At 39.7% G+C, this 17,948-nt stretch overlaps 1 protein-coding gene across 6 annotated transcripts in view; it reads left to right on the forward strand.

The window, feature by feature from the left end:
* The window catches only part of SEMA5B (semaphorin 5B), a 404,742-nt gene that overhangs the window by 112,618 nt on the left and 274,176 nt on the right, over window positions 1–17,948 (forward strand). The window contains exon 1 of one of the 6 annotated variants that reach the window (XM_056536942.1): window positions 16,046–16,065. The exons of the other annotated variants lie outside the window; for them this stretch is intronic. The gene's annotated coding sequence lies outside the window, so the exon portion shown is untranslated. Of the gene's footprint in view, window positions 1–16,045; window positions 16,066–17,948 lie in introns of those variants that run through there. 6 annotated transcript variants of the gene reach the window in all.

Here is a 17,948-nt window from a genome sequence, read left to right on the forward strand (position 1 = left end):
AGTTGATAAAAAAAAATAAAAAATAAAGCATTTTTCACCGGAGTACCCCTTTAATGTTCCCCCAATGTCCTGATGATCACATTTGTTGTTATTCTGTATCTTTCTTGTATCCTTATAGCGGTGATCTCACCAGGCGCCCCCACAGACTCCGCCACAGATGCCGCGCGGTTACAGGGGATTGTACATTCATTTTGCCATCTATGTAAATTTACTATGCGACATTGGTCTCCAGCTGTTGCAAAACTACAACTCCCAGCATGCCCGGACAGCCGTTGGCTGTCCGGGCATGCTGGGAGTTGTAGTTTTGCAACAGCTGGAGACCACTGTTCATCTAGAACCACAGTAAAGACTGACACAGGGTTTGTTAGGCTGCATTCACACCACGTTTTTGCAGTACAGTTTCCCGTATCAGGTTTTTGATGAAAAACTGATTCCTCAAAACCGGACTAAACTGTATAAAAACGTGTGTACAAATTTTAACCCGTATACGGTTTGAAAAATGATGTCCGGTTGCATCCGTTTTTTAAAGAAAAAAAACCTATACGTTTTTAACTTTTCACTCCATTATGAATAAAGTTTCACTTGTTTGATTGAAATTCCAAGAAAAAAAAACTGTGCAAAGTCAAAAACCGGATGGTGAAAACCGGATGGAACCGTACGCACATACAGGTCTGTATGGTTCCCATTGACTCCCATGTTAAAAAAAAAAAAAAAAAAAAAACGTTTACGGTTTAATACGGTTTTTCACCCGGACCAAAAAACGTGGTAGGCTACAGTTTTGGGTACGGGTAAAAAAAACGGGACAAAACTGTATAAGACTCAAAACGGACTAAACCGGATGATGCGTTTGACACACCGTTTATAATGTTAAAGGGGTACTCCGGTGAAAACCTTTTTTCTTTTAAATCAACTGGTGGCAGAAAGTTAAACATATTTGTAAATTACTTCTATTAAAAAATCTTAATCCTTCCAGTACTTATTAGCTGCTGAATGCTACAGAGGAAATTCCTTTCTTTTTGGAACACTGATGACATCACGAGCACAGTGCTCTCTGCTGACATCTCTGTCCATTTTAGCAACCGTGCATAACAGATGTATGCTAAGGGCAGCATGGTGGCTCAGTGGTTAGCACTACTGCCTTGCTAGTGCTGGGGACTTGGGTTCAAATCCCACTAAGGACAACAATAAATAAAGCGTTATTATTATTATAATAACGTCAGCAGAGAGAACTGTGCTCGTGATGTCATCAGAGAGCATTCGAAAAAGAAAAGAATTTCCTCTGTAGTATTCAGCAACTAATAAGTACAGGAAGGATTAAGATTTTTTAATAGAAGTCATTTACAAATATGTTTAACTTTCTGCCACCAGTTGATTTAAAAGAAAAATGGTTTTCACCGGAGTACCCCTTTAAGTCAATGCGTACGGTTTATCTATACGGTTCCGTACGGTTTTTAACTTGAAACCGTATACGGGAACTGTATAGCAAAAACGTGGTGTGCATGCGGCCTTACAATTGTATCCAGTTCAGACAACACGTAGAGATACGTCTGATCTTTTTGCTACAATGTATCAGTCTGTAGCAGTGTTTTCCCAAGCAGGGTGCCTCCAGCTGTTGCAAAACTACAACTCCCAGCATTTGATCTCTTTGCTACAATGTATCAGCTCAGAGATTTTTTAATAGATGTAATTTACAAATCTGTTTAACTTTCTGGAGCCAGTTGATATATATTATATATATATATATATATATATATATATATATATATATATATATATAAAGTATTTTCCTGGAATACCCCTTAAATTGGCGATATTCAGCAAAAAAAAGAAAAAAAAATCCTGTTGTGTGAACATGGCCATAGAAATTTATCCGCCATAGAAATGTATCCGCCATAGAAATTCAGGATTCGTTCATCTGTATGTACTGCATTGCCCGTCAATGGCAACAGCGCATGTCCGCACAGTCCTAGCGCCTGTGGATTTTCGGTGGCGCCCCCTGCAGGTCGAATCTCTGCCCAGATTATATCCGAGCAGGGATTCTGTAGTGTGAACCTTAGCCTGAAGGTGTCCGATGGCGGAGGGTCCCACTGCTCAGATCATGAGGGATAAGAAGTAGAGATGAGCGAACTTACAGTAAATTCGATTCGTCACGAACTTCTCGGCTCGGCAGTTGACTTATCCTGCGTAAATTAGTTCAGCTTTCCGGTGCTCCGGTGGGCTGGAAAAGGTGGATACAGTCCTAGGAAAGAGTTTCCTAGGACTGTATCCACCTTTTCCAGCCCACCGGAGCACCTGAAAGCTGAACTCATCTATGCAGGATAAGTCATCAACTGCCAAGCCGAGAAGTTCGTGACGAATCGAATTTACTGTAATTTCGCTCATCTCTAATAAGAAGGGATCAGTGGTTACCGGTGCACACCGCGGCTCCATTTATTTAAGGCAGCTGCCGGAGAAGGGCGAGTTCAGCGCTCAGCTATCTCCGTTGTCTCCCATAGAGAATGAATGGCCACATGTTCAGCCTGAGCCCCCTAGTTCATCCTGTGAATAGAATGCTAGAATTTCATTAAAGGGCTACTCCGGTGGAAATTTTTTAATTTTTTTTTTAAAATCAACTGGTGCCGAAAGTTAAACAGATTTGTAAATAATTTCTATTAAAAAATCTTTACCCTTCCAGTACTTTTTAGCAGCTGTATGCTATAGAGGAAATTCTTTTCTTTTTGAATTTCTTTTTTGTCTTGTCCACAGTGCTCTCTGCTGACACCTGATGCCCATATCAGGAACTGTCCAGAGCAGGAGAAAATCCCCTTAGCAAACCTATGCTGCTCTGGACAGTTCCTGATACGGACAGAGATGTCATCAGAGAGCACTGTGGTCAAGACAAACAAGAAATTCAAAGAGAAAAGTATACAGCTGCTGAAAAGTACTGGAAGGGTAAAGATTTTTTAATAGAAGTAATTTACAAATCTGTTTAACTTTCTGGCACCAGTTCATTTAAAATAAAAAAAAAATTTTCCACCGGAGTACCCCCCTTTAAGAGCCATTGAAAGCAGTGTTTCCCAACCAGTGCGCCTCCAGCTGTTGCAAAACTACAACTCCCAGCGTGCCCGGACAGCCGTTGGCTGTCCGGGCACGCTGGGAGTTGTGGTTTTGCAACAGCTGGAGGCACACTGGTTGGGAAACACTGCTTTGGCTGTCCGGGCATCCTGAAAGTTGAATTTTTGCAACAGCTGGAGGCACACTAGTTGGGAAACACTGCTTTACATCTTCATTGGTTAGCTGAACATTTTTTTTTTTTTAATTCGTGACCGATCTGTCCTGGTGGGCACCAAAAGACGAGGCCCATTTCGATATTTGCTGTGGAGCCCACTTTCTTCTATGTACTACCACTGAGCAGGGGATTTAGAATTTTGCACAATGCAGATTTTTCCCTTCAGTATCCTTGCAGAGCTGGGTGCCGCCCTGGTTGCTTCTTCTTTTTCAGGTTGGTGCAGCCCACCGGGCCCGATCTTGACCACTGTAAAGACCCGGATTAGTCGCTGCGCTCACTGCTCCATTTTTCTGCTATTTTCCAGCGATCTTTGTGCAGAATGTCTGGGACGCCGTTGCAGGGTTAACCCTTCATCGGGCAGCGGCATTGTGGTTCCCATTTGCCTATTATTTATTATTATATAGCGTCTTTCAGAACTGAAAGGGTGTATGGCAGCCAGTCAGGGGACCCTCTAATAATGGCGGTGACCAGAATGACTCAGATAATCCGTTTTATTGGGGCACAGCGGGCGCGGTGGACGTTGCAGCTAATTCTTCATTTACTGGCTGGAATTTTTGTGTTTGGGTTTTGTCTGATGCTGAGTTATTGTGCGGAGTAATGGCGGGTGGCGGTCTCTCATACAAGAGGCCAGGCCCATAATCCCCCCGTGCCCCTCACCCACCCGGCGTGCACATCGCACTGGAGGTCTGGGGCAGGTGTAAAATGTTTCCCGGAATGATTAAAGTTCCGCAGCTCCGCCCCCTCGAATTCAAACACATTTAAAATTGCAACAAAGTATCCAGAGCCTGATGATGATGATGATTATGATTATGGCGATTATTTGCTGGCGCCACGTAATCTAGAGATGATGATTGATCGGTCCTGTCCGCCATATTACCGGGCAGACAAATACAATTTTCTTTTAGTTTTCACTTTGATTCACCGAAATTGAATCACAGACTCAGGAAATCGATGGGTCCCAGAAATCCTGCGAGGATGACGAGTCGATCTGCGCATCGACTGAACCCGAAGCTGCCGGATCAATCCTCACTCCTGTCGTTTCTATATCCATCCGGAGAATGTGGTGGAAATGATTGTAAATGGTCGCCGACCAAACCGCGCCACCTGCAGAGAGAGAAGAAATAACACAATGAAGGGAGGCGAGCATATAAGGAACGGTACAGCAGCGTTTGGAGATCGGTGCCACCTATTGCTTTCTGTTATCAGCCACTTCAGTCTGGGGAGTGTAGAACCCTTCCTGCCCCTATGATGCCAGCTTTGGCACAGGTCTCTGCTTCGCTTATAGGGCTACTGTCCCTTTAAGGATTGGTTATTTAGGTATTTTTACCCTATAAAAGAGTAAAATTCATAAGAGCAAAGACTTTTCTGCACCAGAAAACAAGTGATGAGAATAGAGACCGGTGCCAGAGAGAACGGAGGAGTCGGAGTGTCCCACGGGCGCCCATCTGTTCCTGGAGCGGAGGATTTTATCCGCTCTGTGTGCACAGGATGTTCTGATACATTGTATTATACTATATCACATTATATCACATTATATATCATTGTATTATACTATATCTATCACACTATATATCACATTATATATCATTGTATTATACTATATCTATCACACTATATCACATTATATCACATTATATATCATTGTATTATACTATATCACATTGTATTATACTATATCACATTATATCACATTATATATCACACTATATCGCACTATATCACATTGTATTATACTATATCACATTATATATCATTGTATTACACTATATCTATCACACTATATATCACACTATATCACATTATATATCATTGTATTATACTATATCTATCACACTATATCACATTGTATTATACTATATAACATTATATATCATTGTATTATACTATATCTATCACACTATATCACATTGTATCACATTTTATCACATTGTATCACACTAGATCACATTGTATCACACTAGATCACATTGTATCACACTAGATCACATTGTATCACACTAGATCACATTGCGTCACACTATAGCACGTTGCGTCACACTAGATCACATTGTATCACACTATCACATTGTATCACATTATATCACATTGTATTATACTATGTCACATTGTATCACACTAGATCACATTGTATCACACTATCACACTATATCACATTGTTTTATACTATATCACATTGTATCACACTAAAGCACATTATATCACATTGTATCACACTAGATCACATTGTATCACACTAGATCACATTGTATCACACTATATCACATTGTATTATACTATGTCACACTATATCACACTATATCACATTGTATTATACTATGTCACATTGTATCACACTATATCACATTGTATTATACTATGTCACATTGTATCACACTATATCACATTGTATTATACTATGTCACATTGTATCACACTAGATCACATTGTATTATACTATGTCACATTGTATCACACTAGATCACATTGTATTATACTATGTCACATTGTATCACACTATATCACATTGTATTATACTATGTCACATTGTATCACACTATATCACATTGTATTATACTATGTCACATTGTATCACACTATATCACATTGTATTATACTATGTCACATTGTATCACACTATATCACATTGTATTATACTATGTCACATTGTATCACACTATATCACATTGTATTATACTATGTCACATTGTATCACACTAGATCACATTGTATTATACTATGTCACATTGTATCACACTATATCACATTGTATTATACTATGTCACATTGTATCACACTAGATCACTTTGCGTCACACTATAGCACGTTGCGTCACACTAGATCACATTGTCTCACACTAGATCACATTGCGTCATACTATAGCACGTTGCGTCACACTAGATCACATTGTATCACACTATAGCACGTTGCGTCACACTAGATCACATTGTGTCGCACTAGATTACATTGTGTAACACTAGTTCATATTGCATCACAATAGATCTCATTTTTTCACACTAGATCTCACTGCGTCACATTAGATCGCATAAAATCACAGTGTCACATAAAATTAGTGTCACAAAATCGGTGTCATATTGTATCACACTAGATCTCATTGCGTCACACCAGATCTTATTGCGTCACACTAGATCTCGCTACGTCACCCTAGATCTCGCTGCGTCACCCTAGATCTCGCTGCGTCCCCCTAGATCTCGCTGCGTCACACTAGATCTCGCTGCATCACCCTAGATCTCGCTGCGTCACACTAGATCACGCTGCGTCACACTAGATCACGCTGCGTCACACTAGATCACGCTGCGTCACACTAGATCACGCTGCGTCACACTAGATCAGGCTGCATCACACTAGATCTCGCTGCGTCACCCTATATCTCGCTGCGTCACACTAGATCTCGCTGCGTCACACTAGATCTCGCTGCGTCACACTAGATCACGCTGCGTCACACTAGATCTCGCTGCGTCACACTATATCACATAAAATCACACATTGTCACATAAAATTATTGTCACAAAATCGGCGTCATATTGTATCACCCATTATCACATAGTGTCACAAGATCACATAAAATTATAGTGTCATATTGTATCATAGAGTCACAAAGTGTTACATTTGTATCACATAATATCAGTTTCACATTGTATCTCATAGTATATAACAATTGCATAGTGTCACATTGTATCACATAGTATATCAAATTACATAGTGTTACATTGTCTTACATAGTATCATAGTTTCACATTGTGTCGCATAGTGTCATATTGTATCATAAAATACCATAGTAAGACATAATATCACATAGTGTTACGTTGTGTCGCATATAATTAGTGTCACATTGTATCACTTGCTATCGCATAATAGCACATGGTGTCACCTTGTATCCCATAATATCATAGTGTCACATTGTATCACATAAAATCACAGTGTTACATTGTATCACATAATATCACAGTGTTACATTGTATCACATAATATCATAGTGTCACATTGTATCACATAATATCACAGCGTTACATTGTATCGCTTATAATTACATAGTGTCACATAGGTTTGTTTACATTGTATCATATAGTGTCGCATTGTATCACTTGCTATCGCATAATATCACATGGTGTCACATTGTATCCCATAATATCATAGTGTCACATTGTATCACATAATATCACATGGTGTTACATTGTATCCCATAATATCACAGTGTTACATTGTATCGCTTATAATTACATAGTGTCACATTGTATCACATAAAATCACATGGTGTTACATTGTATCCCATAATATCACAGTGTTACATTGTATCGCTTATAATTACATAGTGTCACATTGTATCACATAATATCACAGCATTACATTGTATCGCTTATAATTACATAGTGTCACATTGTATCACATAATATCACAGCATTACATTGTATCGCTTATAATTACATAGTGTCACATTGTATCACATAATATCACAGCATTACATTGTATCGCTTATAATTACATAGTGTCACATTGTATCACATAATATCACAGCATTACATTGTATCGCTTATAATTACATAGTGTCACATTGTATCACATAATATCACAGCATTACATTGTATCGCTTATAATTACATAGTGTCACATTGTATCACATAATATCACAGTGTTACATTGTATCGCTTATAATTACATAGTGTCACATTGTATCACATAATATCACAGCATTACATTGTATCACATAATATCATAGTGTCACATTGTATCACATAATATCATAGTGTCACATTGTATCACATAATATCATAGTGTCACATTGTATCACATAATATCATAGTGTCACATTGTATCACATAATATCACAGCGTTACATTGTATCACATAAAATCACATGGTGTCACATTGTATCACATAATATCCTAGCGTTACATTGTATTGCATAGTTTCACATAAAATGACACAGTGTCACGTAGTTTTACAATGTATCATAGTGTCACATTGTTATGCATCGTGTTACATTGTATCATAAAATCACATAGCGATTCATTACTATTCATAGATTCATTACTATTATTCAATGAAGATCAATGACCGACAAAGGTTTTGTATCCAAACATTACACATTATAAGGCGGATGTAGATTTTATACGATCGTCACAATGTGTCAGGAGAAAACACTGGTGGGTTATTATAGGAAGCCAAAAACGCTGCTGCCAGATGTTTACTTGGGAGACAATAGGGGAGTGTTTTCCAACCTGTGTACCTCCAGCTGTTGCAAAACTACAACTCCCAGCATGCCCGGACAGCCGTTGGCTGTCCGGGCATGCTGAGAGTTGTAGTTTTGCAACAGCTGGAGGTCCACCATTTGGAGACCACTGATCTAGGCTATTGTCTGAACTTGATACAACTATATAAATCAGTACTCCGCAGTCTCATTGTTCAGCCTGAGCTTCCTAGTTCATGAATAGATTTTTAATGACCCTTTTTTTTCTCTTCTCTTTTTATCTCCCCACAATATTTTCGGATCAGTTAACAATTGCGCTGGCAAAGAGATTTCTATATACATAGGATACAATAGATCCTCCCCCGCCCGCTCCTCTCCAGACATATACTTTACATGTCACCCAGAAAAGGAAAAGAGAATGAAAGAACCACAGAAGTGTCACCCTCCAAAACATCCACGAGAGGCGTCCATTATAGAAACAATGAAATGGTTAATCCCCATAAAGGTATAAAGGGGAAAAAAGGCAAAGCAAAAGCAACAGTCAGGTTCATAGGAGAGTAACAAGTCAAGAGCGCAAAGTAATACAACTGCCTAATGTCGCTGACAGTGTATCGGTATTTAGGGGCCTAGAGGCCGCCCCTGGGGTCCCCCCCCCCTTCATGTTTACATATAAGTCCTTACATACAGGTACATATAAAATATATCGGCTTTATATGTTCAGCCAACACAATACCACTATACAGAGCCATGAAAACACCGCCATGTACTTAAAGGGGTACTCCGGTGGAAAACTTTTTTCTTTTTAAATCAACTGGTGCCAGAAAGTTAAACAGATTTGCAAATTACTTCTATTTAAAAAAAATAAAAATCTTAATCCTTCCAGTACTTAATAGCTGCTGAATACTACAGAGGAAATTATTTTCTTTTTGGAACACAGAGCTCTCTGCTGACATCATGACCACAGAGCTCTCTGCTGACATCATGACCACAGTGCTCTCTGCTGACACCTCTGTCCATTTTAAGAACTGTCCAGAGTAGAGGAAAATCCCCATAGAAAACATATGCTGCTCTAGACGGTTCCTAAAATGGACAGAGATGTCAGCAGAGAGCACTGTGGTCATGATGTCAGCAGAGAGCTCTGAGTTCCAAAAAGAAAAGAATTTCCTCTGTAGTATTCAGCAGCTAATAAGTACTGGAAGGATTAAGATTTTTTAATAGAAGTAATTTACAAATCTGTTTAACTTTCTGGCACCAGTTGATAAAAAAAAAAAAAAAGTTTCCACCGGAGTACCCCTTTAATGGTACTATATAACATCTACTTACAACCTTATACTGCCTACATAATGCCGCCATAGAATGCCTTCAGAAAAGATATACCATACATGGCTCACAATAGCAGCATACATTGCCCACATAATACTACCATACAGTGTCCACATAATGCTATCATACAGTGCTTACATAGCACTTCTATACAGTGTCCACATAACAGTACCATATAGTGCTCACCTAATACTACCATACTATGCTCACTTACTACTTCTATTCAGGGCTCACAAAATACTACCATACAGTGCTTACTTAATACTACTATACAGTGTCCACATAATACTATCATACAGTACTTACATAACACTACCATAAGGTGCCCACATAATAATTTCATACAGTGCTCACCAAATACTACCATATAGCGGTTACATAGCATTACCATACAGTGCTCACTTAATACCACTACAAAGTGCTCACATAACACTACCATACCACACTTACGTAATACTACCATAAAGTGCTCATTTAATACTACCATACAGTGTCCCCAGTGTCCACATAACACTACCATAGTGTCCACATAACACTACCATACAATGTCCACATAACACTACCATACAGTGTCCACATAACACTACCATAGTGTCCACATAACACTACCATACAGTGTCCACATAACACTACCATAGTGTCCACATAACACTACCATACAATGTCCACATAACACTACCATACAGTGTCCACATAACACTACCATAGTGTCCACATAACACTACCATACAGTGTCCACATAACACTACCATAGTGTCCACATAATACTACCATAGTGTCCACATAATACTACCATAAAGTGCCCACGTAATTCTACTATACAGTGCTCAAATAACACTAGCATACATTGTCCACATAACACTACCATACAGTGCCCATGTAATTCTACTATAAGGTGCTCAAATAACACAACCATACAGTGTCCACATAATACTACTATAAAATGTCCATGTAATTCTACTATACAATGCTCACATAACACTGCCATATAGTGCTTATATAACACTACCATACAGTGTCCACATAATACTACTATACAGTGTCCACATAATTCTACTATACAATGCTCACATAACACTGCCATATAGTGCTTATATAACACTACCATACAGTGCTCACATAACACTACCATATAGTGTCCATGTAATTCTACTATACAATGCTCACATAACACTGCCATATAGTGCTTATATAACACTACCATACAGTGTCCACATAATACTACTATACAATGTCCATGTAATTCTACTATACAATGCTCACATAACACTGCCATATAGTGCTTATATAACACTACCATACAGTGTCCACATAATACTACTATACAATGTCCATGTAATTCTACTATACAATGCTCACATAACACTGCCATATAGTGTCCATGTAATTCTACTATACAATGCTCACATAACACTGCCATATAGTGCTTATATAACACTACCATACAGTGTCCACATAATACTACTATACAGTGTCCACATAATTCTACTATACAATGCTCACATAACGCTGCCATATAGTGCTTATATAACACTACCATACAGTGTCCACATAATACTACTATACAGTGTCCACATAATTCTACTATACAATGCTCACATAACACTGCCATATAGTGCTTATATAACACTACCATACAGTGCTCACATAACACTACCATATAGTGTCCATGTAATTCTACTATACAATGCTCACATAACACTGCCATATAGTGCTTATATAACACTACCATACAGTGTCCACATAATACTACTATACAGTGTCCACATAATTCTATACAATGCTCACATAACGCTGCCATATAGTGCTTATATAACACTACCATACAGTGTCCACATAATACTACTATACAATGTCCATGTAATTCTACTATACAATGCTCACATAACACTGCCATATAGTGCTTATATAACACTACCATACAGTGTCCACATAATACTACTATACAATGTCCATGTAATTCTACTATACAATGCTCACATAACACTGCCATATAGTGCTTATATAACACTACCGCACAGTTATTCTGAAACCTAACTTCTGCTCAAGTTGCTGATGTGCGATTCCAGAGCATGATGGGAGCAGGGTGGCGGTGTCCCCCTTTTACCCATGTTGTCTTGCAGTCTAGTTGTATCAGAAGCCTACACCCGGGTGGAGTTCCCCTTTAAGCCGTTTCAGATGAGGAGGAACCCCGCTGTCAGGAACAAGAGCTTCACGCCGAGGAAAATTGTTGAATTACAAAAAATTAAGCAGCGCACTGGAAAATTTCTATTATTGGAGAGCCAGAGGCGATGGAAATTGCGCAGGGATTTGTCTTTTGTTGGAGTCACTGAAGCGTTTTATTTTACCTGTTTGCCTTTTATTTTTTCCTCTCTATTTATTTGTAGATGAGATAAGAGCGACGCGGACCGCACGCCGTGACATTGTCTCTTAAAGGGACAGTCACCTTAAGAATTTGAAAACGTTTTTTATTTTAAAATTTTTTTTATTGACCGTGTCCTTCTTTTCCTCCATGTTTCCCAACCAGGGTGCCTCCAGCTGTTGCAAAACTACAACTCCCAGCATGCCCGGACAGCCCAAGGCTGTCCGGGCATGCTGGGAGTTGTAGTTTTGCTACAGCTGGAGGCACACTTGTTAAGAAATGGCCTAACAGATGTCACTTTGCTTTGTGGCCTCTCTTTATGGTAGAATAACCGTACACCCCTGCGCGTCATACACGTCTCCTTTGGTTGAATTTATATTATTCAGTATTTTTCATCAAACACAACACCATAATAGAGAGCCATCAAAATACCGCCATAGTGTCCACATGAATGCTATTATACTTAATGGCACTGTATAATATCTACATACTACCTTATACTGCCTACATAATATAGCAATACAGTGCCTAAATAACGCTGTCAAAGGATGTCTTCAGGAAAGATCTACCGTACAGAGCTCACAATACAACTATATATTGTGCATATAATGGTACCATTTGGGGCTCTCATAACACTACCATACAGTGCTCACATAATACTACCGCACTGTGCTCACATGATACTACTGTCCATTTCTCACATGATACTACCGCCCTGTGCTCACATGATACTCCTGTCCAGTGCTCACATAATACTACCGCCCATTGCTCACATCATACTACCGCACAGTGCTCACATGATACTACTGTCCAGTGCTCACATAATGCTACCGCCCCGTGGTCACATGATACTACTGTCCAGTGCTCACATGATACTATTGTCCAGTGCTTACATGATACTACTGTCCAGTGCTCACATAATACTACCGCACAGTGCTCAAATGATACTACTGTCCAGTGCTCACATGATACTACTGTCCAGTGCTCACATAATACTACCGTACAGTGTTCACATGATACTACTGTCCAGTGCTCACATAATACTACCGTACAGTGTTCACATAATGCTACTGTTCAGTGCTCACATAATACTACCGCACAGTGTTCACATGATACTACCGCATAGTGCTCACATAATACTACTGTTCAGTGCTCACATAATACTACCGCACAGTGTTCACATGATACTACCGCATAGTGCTCACATGATACTGCTGTCCAGTGCTGCTCACATAATACTACCGTCCAGTGCTCACATGATACTACCGCACAGTGCTCACATAATACTACTGTCCAGTGCTCACATAATACTACTGTCCAGTGCTCACATGATACTACCACACAGTGTTCACATGATACTACTGTCCAGTGTTCTCATGATACTGCTGTCCAGTGCTCACATACTACCGCACAGTGCTCACATGATACTACCGCACAGTGTTCACATGATACTGCTGTCCAGTGCTCACATAATACTACCGCACAGTGCTCACATAATCCTACCGCACAGTGCTCACATAATCCTACCGCAGTGTTCACATGATACTGCTGTCCAGTGCTCACATAATACTACCGCACAGTGCTCACATAATACTACCGCACAGTGTTCACATGATACTGCTGTCCAGTGCTCACATAATACTACCGCACAGTGTTCACATAGATATGTATTCTCCTTTGCCTTCGTTGAACACTAAGGACATGTGACTTTGTGTTATCTGTACTGTTTATATTGTTGTTGTTCCCTGTGTGTCGGTCTTTACTGTAATCCCTGTGTTCTATTCTGGTATCAGTAATTTTATCAGCGTACACGTATCGTTACAATCAGCGTATTATTGCGGTGATCCACTCTTCATACCGCCACCCACCGCACATATCAGGAGGAGAAGCTTCCAGATGCGTTTTGTTGTTGTTGTTTTTGTCCCATTGTGCGGAGTCTCTTGATTGACGGACGTCGTCTCATAGAAACAGTGGGGATTACTACAGGTGGTCGGGGACAAAGTGTCTCCCCCGCCGCGTCCTCAACAATGAGCACAGACGAGTGGCCGTGATTAGCGCAACATAACTGGCATACCGCCACATCTGCTGATTGTCTAATGGAAGAAATCGCTTCACCGAAAATAAATATAATCTGATTTATAGAGAATCATCCAAATTTACCATCAAACTCTCCAGATAAATGGAGACGAGAGAAGGAGGGAGGGAAAGTACTAAAGAGGGTTAATATCAACTCAGGATCAGTGCAGGATCAGTAATACACACAGTGACCTCACCAGCAGAATAGTGAGTACAGCTCTGGAGTATAATACAGGATATAACTCAGGATCAGTACAGGATAAGTAATGTAATGTATGTATACAGAGACCTCACCAGCAGAATAGTGAGTACAGCTCTGGAGTATAATACAGGATATAACTCAGGATCAGTACAGGATAAGTAATGTAATGTATGTACACAGTGATCTCACCAGCAGAATAGTGAGTACAGCTCTGGAGTATAATACAGGATATAACTCCGGATCAGTACAGGATAAGTAATGTAATGTATGTACACAGTGACCTCACCAGCAGAATAGTGAGTACAGCTCTGGAGTATAATACAGGATATAACTCAGGATCAGTACAGGATAAGTAATGTAATGTATGCACACAGTGACCTCATCAGCAGAATAGTGAGTGTAGCTCTGGAGTATAATACAGGATATAACTCAGGATCAGTACAGGATAAGTAATGTAATGTATGTACACAGTGATCTCACCAGCAGAATAGTGAGTACAGCTCTGGAGTATAATACAGGATATAACTCAGGATCAGTACAGGATAAGTAATGTAATGTATGTACACAGTGACATCACCAGCAGAATAGTGAGTACAGCTCTGGAGTATAATACAGGATATAAATCAGGATCCGTACAGGATAAGTAATGTATGTACACAGTGACCTCACCAGCAGAATAGTGAGTACAGCTCTGGAGTATAATACAGGAAATAACTCAGGATCAGTACAGGATAAGTAATGTATGTACACAGTGACCTCACCAGCAGAATAGTGAGTACAGCTCTGGAGTATAATACAGGATGTAACTCAGGATCAGTACAGGATAAGTAATGTAATGTATGTACACAGTGATCTCACCAGCAGAATATTGAGTACAGCTCTGGAGTATAATACAGGATATAACTCAGGATCAGTACAGGATAAGTAATGTAATGTATGTACACAGTGACCTCACCAGCAGAATAGTGAGTACAGCTCTGGAGTATAATACAGGATATAACTCAGGATCAGTACAGGATAAGTAATGTAATGTATGTACACAGTGACCTCACCAGCAGAATAGTGAGTACAGCTCTGGAGTATAATACAGGATATAACTCAGGATCAGTACAGGATAAGTAATGTAATGTATGTACACAGTGATCTCACCAGCAGAATAGTGAGTTCAGCTCTGAAATACATTATTTTACTGTATTTTTTTTGCCCTGTCCTTAATGTACATCATATCTGTTACTCTAGAGCTGCATTCACAATTCTACCTTTCAGCCAAGCGCTGTTTGTTGAGTGTTCTTCTTGTGTCTTCTGGATTTCTTTGGCAGTGGTTTATCTCCTTTATCTCCTTCATCTCCTATGAAGATTATGTTGAAGCCCATCTGGCCGATCCTGGTATCTATCATTGGTGGAGATACCGCCATACACCCCGGATGATTGGCCGCTCCCAGACATAATGGGGGAGATTTATCAAAACCTGTGCAGAGGAAAAGTTGCCCAGTTGCCCATAGCAACCAATCAGATCACTGCTTTCATTTTAACAAGGCCTCTGCAAAATGAAAGCAGCGATCTGATTGGTTGCTATGGGCAACTGGGCAACTTTTCCTCTGCACAGGTTTTGATGAATCTCCCCCAATGTGTAGGGCCATTATCTGGCTGTGCGTCTTGTTGACCCCTGCTTGTTCAGTGTCTGTATTTACTTGCTTACAATTAACCCTTGTCAACCTGAAAATGGCTCAGAGAGTCGCTCTCTCCGGTATTTCCATGAATTTCCACCGCCATAATGACGGTGTGGTCGCCACATAAGACGCTGCCGCACGACACAATGTAATGAAGAGACTTTCATCCTTCTGGTATAGAATCTGAGCTGCACCCGCAGGTGTTTGATCTTTACAAAGGGCCGTGATGAAGAGCGGCCCCTGACAGACGGGGGTCGGATCTATCGGATTCTTCCAGTCTTTATAGAATTAATCTGCGCCCCGGCTTCTTGAAATATTTTTAGAAAACAAAGGACGACGTTCCCAATGCACCGAGGCAATTTCTCCTTTCAGTGAAAATTTTCTCATTTAAATCTGAACCGTCCTCTCGCAGGGATTTTCCTCACACGTTTAGTTACTGCTCAGTCTGCTGGGTAACGCAAACGGCGTGAAAACTGCGAGAAAGGGGGAAAAAAAAAGGAAAACCAACAGGGGAAACCGCCAGAATAAACAAAAACTTTAACCCGTCAGTGGAGACTGGGGAAAATCAGTAAAAAAAAATAATAATAATTAAGCGCCAATATTGTTACGCTGGGATTTTACGCAACTTTTGTTTGACGTGTGTTTTCTTTTTTAACGTGAAAAAAAGGCACATAAAAAAACTGACCCTTATTTTGCACTCCCAAGATGCCGTGTTTAAAAAAAAAAAAAATTATGATTATTATTATTATTCTTTTATTATATATATTATTATTTTATGTTTTTTATATTGGCTTTTTATTTTTTATTTTTTGTTGGTTTTTTCCCCCTCCTGCGTTTTTCTCATTTTTACAAGTCATGTGATTCATTCATCACATGACTCAATGATTTCTATAGAAAAAAAAGATGGAAAAAAACCGCCAGAAAATACGCTAATGTTAAACCGATGTTACGCTTTTCTTGGCGTTCTTTTCTTTTTTCCATAGGGAGAAGTCAGCAGTAATACCGCCATACCACTCCTGTATAATACTGTCATACCATGACTAATAAGACCATGCCTATAATTCTGCCATAGGTTACCCAGTTAAAGGGGTACTCCGGTGAAAACCTTTTTTCTTTTAAATCAACTGGTGGCAGAAACATATTTGTAAATTACTTCTATTAAAAAATCTTAATCCTCCCAGTACTTATTAGCTGCTGAATGCTACAGAGGAAATTCCTTTCTTTTTGGAACACTGATGACATCACGAGCACAGTGCTCTCTGCTGACATCTCTGTCCATTTTAGCAACCGTGCATAGCAGATGTATGCTAAGGGCAGCATGGTGGCTCAGTGGTTAGCACTGCTGCCTTGCAGTGCTGGGGCCTTGGGTTCAAATCCCACTAAGGACAACAATAAATAAAGCGTTATTGTTATTATTATAACGTCAGCAGAGAGAACTGTGCTCGTGATGTCATCAGAGAGCATTCCAAAAAGAAAAGAATTTCCTCTGTAGTATTTAGCAGCTAATAAGTACAGGAAGGATTAAGATTTTTTTAATGGAAGTAATTTACCAGTTGATTTAAAAGAAAAAAGGTTTTCACCGGAGTACCCCTTTAATACCACTATATATATATATGTGTATGGGTGCCAAACACGTAAGGCGCATTTGCAATAGTAAATCTATGCCAGTGGTTTCTTGGCATTGCAAAACTACAACTCCCAGCATGCCCGGAACAATGAACAATGAGGCTGTGGAGTGCTACTTTATAGCAGATACAGTCAAGGCAATAGCCTAGATCAGTGGTCTACAAACTGGGATCCTCCAGCTGTTGCAAAACTACAACTCCTAGCATGCCAGGACAGCCGTTGGCTGTCCGGGCATG

This window comes from Hyla sarda, chromosome 8 (genome assembly GCF_029499605.1).
Source record: "Hyla sarda isolate aHylSar1 chromosome 8, aHylSar1.hap1, whole genome shotgun sequence".
Lineage (NCBI taxonomy): Eukaryota > Metazoa > Chordata > Amphibia > Anura > Hylidae > Hyla > Hyla sarda.